Source organism: Alosa sapidissima, chromosome 18, assembly GCF_018492685.1.
Source record: "Alosa sapidissima isolate fAloSap1 chromosome 18, fAloSap1.pri, whole genome shotgun sequence".
NCBI classification, from domain to species: Eukaryota; Metazoa; Chordata; class Actinopteri; order Clupeiformes; family Clupeidae; genus Alosa; species Alosa sapidissima.
In genome coordinates, this window is record NC_055974.1 from 752,501 (window position 1) to 763,197 (window position 10,697).

Below are 10,697 nucleotides of genomic sequence, written 5' to 3' on the forward strand. Positions count from 1 at the left end.
CCCATACTGCCATCCCATAATAATTTAATATTGCACCTTGGTTTCAGTCAGTGGCTCTGTGTACAGTTTTTTCTCCTCATTTCTCTGTTTTAATTAACATTCAATTTAATGGCGATTTCTCTGATTCTTTTTTATTGCCAAGTGATAATGAGTTTGTTACCAATGTCAACAGTAATTATCGGGGGCAGGGACTCCCATAATTATGACAGTTATACTGTCGTCCAATCACGAAGCAGCATCTGCTAACAATAAACTTGTAGTGTTGTAGTTATTGGTGCACAGGTGTCAGGGTGGTGACATCATAGGGCATGAGCATGTTTTTGGTTTATGGAGGGTATTTACCCTGCCTGTTCTGTCTGTACAACTGTGTGCCAATAAAGTTTAGTTTTTTCTTGTTGCACTACAGTTTCTTGTTGCATTCTGTGTGTGTGTGTGTGTGTGTGTGTTTCTCTGTGAAATCAGCCTATGTGCGTGAGAGTGTTCATCGCCCATGCCACTAACCCAAAAGGTCATCCAGACCACAATTACTGTGGTGAAATCCAAGGGTGGGAAACAGCATCTGTCTGCACATGCCAATATGTGGAATACACATGATGGAATAAGAAGAACGCTCTAGAGTACTCTTGAGGTAAACACGCCATATTAAAATGCTTTAAACTGCATTAAACATACCTCCTGAAAGTGTGTCTCATTACACAGTTCACAAGAGCAAATCTGTGTCAAAACCCAGTCTTGCTCTGCTGAGGCATTCTAGGCCTGCGCCGTGACAAAGGATGCATGGCAGGGAATATCAAGAAAATATCCAGGACCAAGAGCAACCAGCAGAGTTGGCTCCAGGACCAAGGACAGTTCCACAGGGAACCTTGTAGTGTGTGTGTTCTGGGGGCATAGAAGTTTGAGAAGCCATAACATTGTCCCTATTGTGACACCAGCCAAACACTCCCTAGAGACAATTTCAACCAACTGAACAACTTGTAGGAAATTGTTGGTTATTTTTGTCTCTATTATTGTGTTACATGTTCCGAATGTAAAGCACTTTGAGCTGCATTCTGTGTATGAAAGGTGCTATACAAATAAAGCTTATTGTTAGTATTGTTATTAGTATAACTGTAACTGGTCACAGTCATTTGGGTGATTGTTCTTTTAGTCCCTTTAAAATCCCCTTTAATCCTAAATCATTGCACTCATTTTATCCATTTGCAAACAAAGCTGTGTAACAGATTTTTGTTTGGTTGGTTTTAATACTGTCTGTCCTTTATTCAGCCCATATGGTTGTCATTTAGAGCGTGACAGGATGAGGTCATGTCCTGGACAGCTAAGGGTTCATTACCAAACCATGGCTTGCGTGTCCTGTGGGTAACCACACTGTGCGTATGAGCAACACAGTAAACTATCCCTGAAGGAAATGAATCAAGACACTTTATTTTGTCCTTTGCTGCTTGATCAGAATTTTCATTTTTAGAAATGATGAAGTCACATCTGTTTAGTCTGTTTTACCGGCTGATCTGTCTCTTTAGGCGAGGCACCAACTCAAAATACAGTTTAGAAAGATGACATTTTTTTTACAACAAATTCTTGCATTGTTCATTCATAAAATTACAATTTTCCTGAAAATGCCATTGTTGAAAAAAAAATCTAAATCGTTTATTTACAGAACAGGCAGAGAAACTGAAACTTGGTGGTGAGAAAACTATAACAAGTAGCACCACATTTTTAGTATGTTCATAATTACAAAGAATTAAATATAATCCTATACAGTGAATCTGTGCTCACACCCAGGGGATCCAAAGATTGTTCTTTCCATTATCACTAAGAGCAACAACTATACATTGTCCACTGCTGTGTAATCTTGGATCAGATTTAAGTGCTGCTGTCACTCACTTTCAGGCCTCTGAGCTGATCTGCATATAGTCTCAGCAAAATCCCCGCAGATGTCTGTGTTTCGTCTAGGCTGATTTGCGGCTGTAAAGGAAATGAGATGCACATGAACTCCTATCCATGGGAAAGCATATGGTGAACATACACAAGCACGCACTCACACAGTCACGTAAAGGGATAAACACATGTATTCTATTCTGTAATTCTGTCACATGTTTTGATATTGTTGATATCTATTATGAAAATAAACAGAAATACAGATAAACATAAGCACACAAAATCATAAATGCCAACACACACACACACGGCCTCACCTATACAGCAGATTTTTCATCCACAGGAGGAGGTGGTGGCTCCTGAGCTCCTTCTCCTTCTGGCTCTCCTCCTCCATTCTCACCTTCACCATTCCCTCCTTCCTCCTCCTCTCCTCCCTCCCCTTCACCACCCTCCTCCTCTCCTCCCTCCCCTCCACCACCCTCCTCTTCACCACCCTCCTCTTCTCCACCCTGCTCTTCTTCACCCTCCTCTTCTCCTCCCTCCCCTTCACCACCCTCCTCTTCATCATCCTCATCACTATCATCTTCATCACTGTCATCTTCATCCTCGTCTTCATCCTCCTCCTCATCTTCCTCATCTTCCTCATCACTGTCATCCTCATCCTCCTCTTCTTCCTCCTCCTCCTCTCCCCCTTCCCCCTCTCCTCCCTCTCCACCTTCCTCCTCTTCCTCTCCCTCTCCTCCTTCTCCTCCCTCTCCCTCTGCCTCTTCTCCTTCTCCTCCCTCTCCCTCTCCTCCCTCTCCTTCTTCTCCTCCCTCTCCTCCTTCTCCTTCTCCTCCCTCTTCTTCTTCCTTGTCCTCTCCTCCATCTTCATCTCTAGAATCATCACTGGAGTCACCCTGGAATCAAATGAGACCAAAGTTAGTGCAGCAAATCTGTGTGCCAGTGTGCATGTGAGTTTCATTGTTTCATAATATCATCCTTATTGTGGTTGTTCTCTCTCTTTGAAGTTGCTCACCTCACAGTATTCCTGTCTCCCCTGCTTAGTGTGTGTGTGTGTGTGTGTGTGTGTGTGTGTGTGTGCATGTGTGTCTTTCTCTAACAGAGGCTCACACTAGGCTACCTATCCTGTCTCTAGGCTATCTATCCCTATCAACGACCACTGCACCCTTTGCACGCTCTCTCTCTCTCTCTCTCTCTCTCTCTCTCTCTCTCTCTCTCTCTGTGTATAGGTGTGGGTTGATGGTAATTTTGATACCACAGATGAATGAAGACCCAGACAGACCAATGGTAGGAAAAATCAGGAACAGAGTTTTATATACAATGATGTGCATCAAGGGAGAGACAGCATGTCTTCACCTAAAGATCCATCAGCTGCTCTAACTAGACTTAGGAACAGTACAGACATCATACAGGGTCACAAGGTAGGAGCATACTTATAGTGTCAAAGTGACCTACTAGTGAGAAATGCAGAAGATTAAACCACATATTGGAATGTTGGACATAATTCTCTTTTCCACTTTCTCTCAGGGTGCATGTATAAAAAAGCTTCGTTTTCTTACCCCGTCTTCTGAGCTATCTGAGCGTGTCACTCTTTTCTTGTGTACCTGCATGTACAATAGAGACCAAACACACACAAAATAATGAGTGGATACATGTAAATGAATGTCTGTGAATGAGGATGGAGAGTGCATATACATACAGGAAGTGCAAGGCCCAAAGCCAGCAGACAGATAAGTAGCAGGGCAGTCCTCATCGTCCAATTAGTGAGTGAGGCAAACACACTCCTTCAGGTGGTTCAATCAACTGTAAAATGCAAGGAGTGTTCACTGAATCAGTTATTTGTAATAGGACAATAGAATAACAGTGAAAATAATCCAAAAACTAATCATTTAAGTTTTCTGCTGATGACTAGGGTCACTAATCACTAATCACAGTCACTAATGCAGAGATAATGCAGCAAAATAGAGCAAAATAGAGGTCCATCCCCAAAATCTTTCAAAAGAACATACCCTTTTAAAACTCTTCAGAAATCCTCCAGGCAAAAAATAACTTCCACTTAGTTGGAGTACAACCTCTCCAAAATCAGGAGTAAGATGGCAGCAGTTCCTCTTTGCAGTCCTCAAATCAGCAGCAATAAAGGGATGTTCAACCTATTAACAGACCGGAGTATGTCCTGCAGCTTCTTTTAAACATGAATTTAATATACATTCATCATAGGCTTATAAAGACTTTAAAAGAACAATGTTTAATATAACGTCCATTAACAGCAGAATGCCATAAGAAATTGTAATTCAGTTTTTCTGACCAATAAAGTCTTGTATTTTCATGTGTAATTCCAGTTTGACATGCTGTGGACACATTCAGCTGATATTTGAATACATTATTTGTGATAAACAGTGTTTTTCAGCCATTTCTGCATTATACATTATTCACAACTTTGATTATTTGTGACAATCAGTAATGATGATCGTGTTAGAGTTAGTACAGAAACTATATAAAACTACCTTTGATTTTCAAAAAGTTAAATTGCCTTTCATAGGTGTAATGATACATATTTGTGCAGTTATCACTATGATATACTTAAATCATAGAAAGAATGAGTTTCTACCTTTATTGTTCCATTATGATGAAGTCCGAAAGGCTATAAGGTCCTTCGTATCCTTTTCCTTCCTTTCAGTTCGAGAGAAGTGTGTATAAAATCTGTGTGTATAGGTTTTTGGCCATATACACATATAGAACATCTAAATGTACTTCAGTGACAGGTCCTATTTAAATGTCACTTGCAGTCTGTTCCACCAATCACGGCTTAGCTGCAGGTCTCTTTCCCATCTAAGCCCCTCCTCAGTGGTCAGTGAGCTGGTTAAGTGGTGAGACAGAGCGCTTTCATTTAAAATGTAAGTGTTGTCATTTCTGTTACTGTGGCCACCAGTGTTGGTGTGACACTATGAGTGGGATTTTATTGCAAAGTGTTTTATTGGTTTAATAAAGTGTGTGTGTGTGTGTGTGTGTGTGTGTGTGTGTGTGTGTGTGTGTGTGTGTGTGTGTGTGTGTGTGTGTGCACATGTTTGATTAGAGCTGGAGACACAAAGAGAGAGGAGAGAGAGACTGTGTATATTTCTGTTTCAGAGTGAGAGAGTAGAAAAAGTATGAAAGTCAGGGTGTGCATATCTGGTCTACAGCACATGAAGAGTTATTTTTCTGTCTTAAAGAAACACCACAGAAGAATGGATATCAATCCCCCTTGGCCTCAACATTCAACATCTTTTAGCTGTACTCTGTTACTCGGAAACTGACTGAAAAGGTCATGATCCTACCTGATCAGCAATGTTAAATAGTGCAATATCAAGAATTCCAGGCAGACACTGGCAATCAGAATGAGTTATTTAAAGCTGTTATATAAATCAGAATGAGTTATTTAAAGGTAAAATAACTGCATTGTGTTGCATTAATTGAGAGAGGATATTTGCTTTGGTGGTCATGCAAATTTGTGGTCTAGATATTTTAGTTGCAATAGACTTTAGTTTGACTCAAAATGCTGACATTGCACTCAGTGTGTCCTCTCTTGATGATTCATTTGATTCTTTTCGACTGTGTCTCTGGACTGGGTGTGTTTGTCTGGGTAGGCAACGTTAATTCACTTTAATTCACTGGATTTTTACAAGGAAGAGAATGTGCACAAATACAAACATAGAATTACCACAAACATTTGAGACAGTTGACATGTAATATGTTAAGAGGTTGTTGGGAGGTCATGGAAGTAAGATATCGCAGCCTCCATCACCAGAGAACAGTTCCTATGTTTCCAGCCAGTAGGTACTGAGATATCATTTAAAGACCTGCTTTTAGACAGCTTGTTCTTTTGGAGCCATAGCATAACCAACAATGCATGAATACTTTCCCAGTCAGATCAGCAACTCTAGAACATCATCCTTAGAATAACACAAATGGATATGAATGGACACAACAAATTATTACTATTGTTTTACTTCAAAATTCCAAGTTGGGTGCTGCACAGTCCAGTTCATCACACTCTTATATTTTCTTAATCAATTGGTGTTTACCTGGTTTTGCATTGAATTCTCTGAATAGCTCCCCACATTGTGAACAACAAACCATGACCCAGACAAAGGAGGTGTATTTACTGGGTCAAAACATTTTAAAGGTATTTAACTGTGTCTATGTGTGTGCAGGGATTTGTTGAAGGGAGGATCCTGTCTTTTGTGAGTGTACTTTGGATATATGCTCCATATATTTTACCATAACAGTAAAATAAATCACCCAACTTCATTAACTCACAAGGACGTCTAAAATTAACCTAAGTTGTAAATCTTATCATTGGGCTCCACAAACATAGCAAATACAAATAAGGTCCAAAGTGTTGTGCAGACTATTTATGTGTTTATGTGTGTGTGTGTGCATGCACATCTACCTTAGAAGCAAATAGAAGTCCTGACACTTGTAAAGAGTTTCCATCTGCCATACATCTTACAAACACACCCAAGTCTACACAGGAACCCGTTTTGACCTTACTTGTCTGGACAACTGTGAAATGTTACATAACCTAAATGAAATGAATGAAATACCCTTTTTTGTTTCTTTGTTTTATTTCCATACTATTACATAAAATGAAAAACATAAAAAGTCAAAAGCCAAATTTGCACACAGTGAGGGGAACTATGGATTTTACTAGCAAAATACAAGACCACATATTGCAGATCTGTAGTACACAGAATTAATGTAATAAAACCTATGAATGTTGCCCAAGGTGAAGGTGTTCTAGGAAACAAAATGTTTTCAGTACACTAATGTGGGAGGATGAAACAGAGGGGACATGCCCTCACTCATGTAACCATTATTCTGTCTTTCTGGGCAGCAGTGCTTGATAGTACAATTTAACACTTCCACGTTCCTATAGTCAAACAGGTAGAAAGGTGCATGAGAAAGGTAGTGCTACCACTACAATATACATATCTAACCTTTTTATAAAAGCATCAATAAAATGAACAAATAGTAATGTATCTATAATGAGCCCTTATCGGTACTCTGACATATTCCTTCTCCATGTTTGTTCCTGTGGTCAATATGATCCATTTGGTTCTTTTAGCTCCACTGCAGCTTGTGGAAAGTCAGCTTGGTGCAGATACTTTAGTGCCCTGCTAAATACTGCTAAAATAATGACTGACATGTGTAAATGGGCACATGAAAGTTGGTTGTGTGTCATCTTATGAATTACAACAATCATTCACTTGTCCCCATGGCTGCTATTTTGTCCAGAAGAGTTGGAATTGTGAGCACATGATTTGGCTGTGCTGGAGTCCTGGGAGCTGCATGAGTGAGAGGAACCACTGGGGCTTTTATCTGAGTCACTGGAGCTGTCATTGGAATCTCTTGAGTCACTAGACTTGCCAGAATCTTTTGAGCTGCTAGAATAACTAGAACTGCTTGAATTACCAGTACTTGAGTCACTTGAGCTGCTTGACTCACTAGTACCACTAGAGTCACTAGAATCACTGGAGTCACTAATCATGGGATTCACTTGAACCACTAAACTTACTTGGATCACTGGATTCACTTGAACTACTAGACTTACTTGAGTCACTGGATTCACTAGAGATACTTGAGTCACTGGAATCACTGGATTCACTTGAACTATTAGACTTGCTTGAGTCACTGGAATCACTGGATTCACTCGAACTACTAGACTTGCTTGAGTCGCTGGATTCACTAGAGCTACTTGAACTATTAGACTTGCTTGAGCCACTGGATTCACTGGAACTACTCGAGTCACTAGAATCACTAGAGCTATTTGAATCATTAGAATCACTTGAGTCACTTGAACTATTAGACTTGCTTGAGTCACTGGATTCACTAGAGCTACTTGAACTACTAGACTTGCTTGAATCATTAGAATCACTGGATTCACTTGAACTAGACTTGCTTGAGTCACTGGATTCACTAGAGCTACTTGAACTAGACTTGCTTGAGTCACTGGATTCACTAGAGCTACTTGAACTATTAGACTTGCTTGAGTCACTGGAATCACTGGATTCACTTGAACTAGACTTGCTTGAGTCACTGGATTCACTAGAGCTACTTGAACTACTAGACTTGCTTGAGTCACTGGAATCACTGGATTCACTTGAACTAGACTTGCTTGAGTCACTGGATTCACTAGAGCTACTTGAACTACTAGACTTGCTTGAGTCACTGGAATCACTGGATTCACTTGAACTAGACTTGCTTGAGTCACTGGATTCACTAGAGCTACTTGAACTACTAGACTTGCTTGAGTCACTGGAATCACTGGATTCACTTGAACTAGACTTGCTTGAGTCACTGGATTCACTAGAGCTACTTGAACTACTAGACTTGCTTGAGCCACTGGATTGACTGGAACTACTCGAGTCACTAGAATCACTAGAGCTACTTGAATCATTAGAATCACTGGATTCACTTGAACTACTAGACTTGCTTGAGTCACTGTTACTACTTGTGTCACTGGAATCACTTAGGTCACTAGCCACCATCGAATTCTTTGAATCAGGTGACCCACTAGAATCACTGGACTGTGCTGACTCAGCTGCACGAGGCGATCTATTTATCTCATTCCTTTTAGTATCATTTTGCACAGGGGGGTCCACAAACGGATGGGTGTCTGGGCTAAACAGAGGAGGCTGTACATTGAGCTGAGGCCTGAAGCTGACATTAGCATTACTGGTTTGCTCAGAATGGGTGTCAAGGCTGGGATCAAGGCCAGGATCTTCTCTCTGGTATATCTGGAAATGATGTGTGGTCAAGAGGTCAGGCATATAGCTATGAACAGTCCTATCAGAGTGGGAAAGAACATCATTTGTAGAGTCAGTGGAGTTGACGATGGCGTTGCCTTTGGGATTGCCTGTGATGTGGACTTCTCGCCCATCAAAGATGTGAGTAAGGTTCCTAGTAGAATTGTCTGTAGAAGTGCTGTTGAAGTTGCCTGCTGAGTTGGCCTCAGTTTGGGCAAGGTGAGCAGTAGAATTTGAAGTGGTTGAGTTTTCTTCTGAGTTGAGAGTTGAACTGTTTTGGGAGTTACTAACAGACTGCTTGGTAACATCTGCAGATCTTACGTGGAGTTTTGTGAAGTCTGTTCTCACCCTGTGCTGCTGCTTGTCAGAAGTCTCTCGGGAGATACGGAATGGTGGGGTTATGACCTTGGTAACCTCTACAAGCCCTTCTGCACGTAGGTCAACACCATGGAGTGGTCCACCAGCAGACCCCCACAGACCTTCCACCCAACTCTGAGGAGCACACAAACACACATACACACACAGTGAATTCTCTCTTTCTCTCTCTCTCTCTCTCTCTCTCACACACTCTCTCACTCACTCACACACATGTCACACAAAGAGAGAGGGAGTGAGCAAGAAGGATGAAGGGTAGTTCCAGATGTAGTTTCAGGAAGGGTATACAGTACTTACAGGATGCAGAGTCACATCATTTGGAATCTGTAAAGACATGCATGGGAATACCCCATTAGCTCAAATGACACATATTGCTACCCATGGAAGAAAATCTATAGCCAGCTCTGTGGTCCATATGGCCTATGATTGGAGCATGAATGTGTGTCTGACTCACCGGCAGGGTTCTGAGGCTGCCAATCAAACAGAGAAGGAATATTTTTACGGCGACAAAAGCCTGTAAATTAAGATAAAACTGTTGAATGACTTCTGAGCTTATGAGATGATGAAGCATGGAGTGTGGTGATCACTTAATATTCAATATTACATTAGAAGGTATCATCCGTTGATATATTATGCTCCGGATGAATGTCTGATTCATGTTAGCATTAAGCTGTGTTACATCCACCCATAGATTTAGTCCCAAAAAAAAAAAGTCAATTTACTCTGAAATTACACTTCAAAACACTACAAAAACAAAAGTGAAATACTGCAAATAGTCCACCCTTTTCATCAACAATACAAAAATGTCTCAAATGGTGGAACTAAAAATGTAAAAAAATATGTAAGCCACAACACCCACATCCCTAACCTCAGCTTTCAGCAACCACAGAGAAGTTGGTAATTAAAATGCACTGACTTTCAGTGAGCCACATATGATAATAACATATGATCTTGCAAATATGAACTCAACAACCATTAATGATAAAAAAGAACAGGAACAAGAAAAAGAACCAGATAAACACATACATAATCAGATAAAGACGATTCTAGCCATGCTGACGTTATGTTAGACTTACCATCTGTACTCTCCTCTCCATCCCCCTGCTTCTCTCTCTGCTGTGTGCTCAGTCAGAACACCTGCAAACACCTGCACACTCCTATATAGGCTCTTGACATTTGGCATCTCCTTCTCTCTTACCCCCCACCCCACCCCACCCCCACACACACATGCATACAGCTTTACACACAGCAAACAGTAATAACCACAAAGGATTGAATTATGGGTCATCTCTCACTCTCTCTCTACTTCTATTTTTAATAGAAACACACACACACACACACACACACACACACCAACAGGTATATTTACCTGTAGACACACCCTGACCATAATAATGAATGGTGTAGTTTCAGCTTTAATTAGATACTTTTCAGTGTGATCGTGTGTGTGTGTGTGTGTGTGTGTGTGTGTGTGTGTGTGTGTGTGTGTGTGTGTGTGTGTGTGTGAGTGTATGTGTGTGTGTGTGTGTGTGTGTGTGTGTGTGTGTGTGTGTGTGAGTGTATGTGTGGTGTGGGTGGTTGTGATGCTGAGGTTATATTTGTGGTGGTACAGGAAGTCCCCTGCTCTGGTGGCATCTCGGTTACCACTTCCTGTTTGTC

The 10,697-nt window shown here is 40.9% G+C and overlaps 1 protein-coding gene and 1 long non-coding RNA gene across 5 annotated transcripts in view; one reads left to right on the top strand and one right to left on the bottom strand.

Annotated features, from left to right (window-relative positions):
* Positions 1–400, top strand: part of tfr2 (transferrin receptor 2) — an 18,841-nt gene extending 18,441 nt beyond the window's left edge. For all 4 annotated transcript variants that reach the window (XM_042069431.1, XM_042069433.1, XM_042069432.1 and 1 more), the window contains one exon: positions 1–400. This exon is cut by the window's left edge and continues 635 nt beyond it. The gene's annotated coding sequence lies outside the window, so the exon portion shown is untranslated.
* An 8,657-nt stretch (positions 401–9,057) lies between these two features.
* On the bottom strand, positions 9,058–10,144 carry LOC121689581. Its single transcript, XR_006024822.1, has 4 exons — positions 10,115–10,144; positions 9,493–9,552; positions 9,336–9,362; positions 9,058–9,155 (listed from the first exon to the last, which is right to left on the bottom strand). It is a non-coding gene; the product is annotated as an uncharacterized LOC121689581 (long non-coding RNA).
* Between the last annotated feature and the right edge of the window lie 553 nt (positions 10,145–10,697).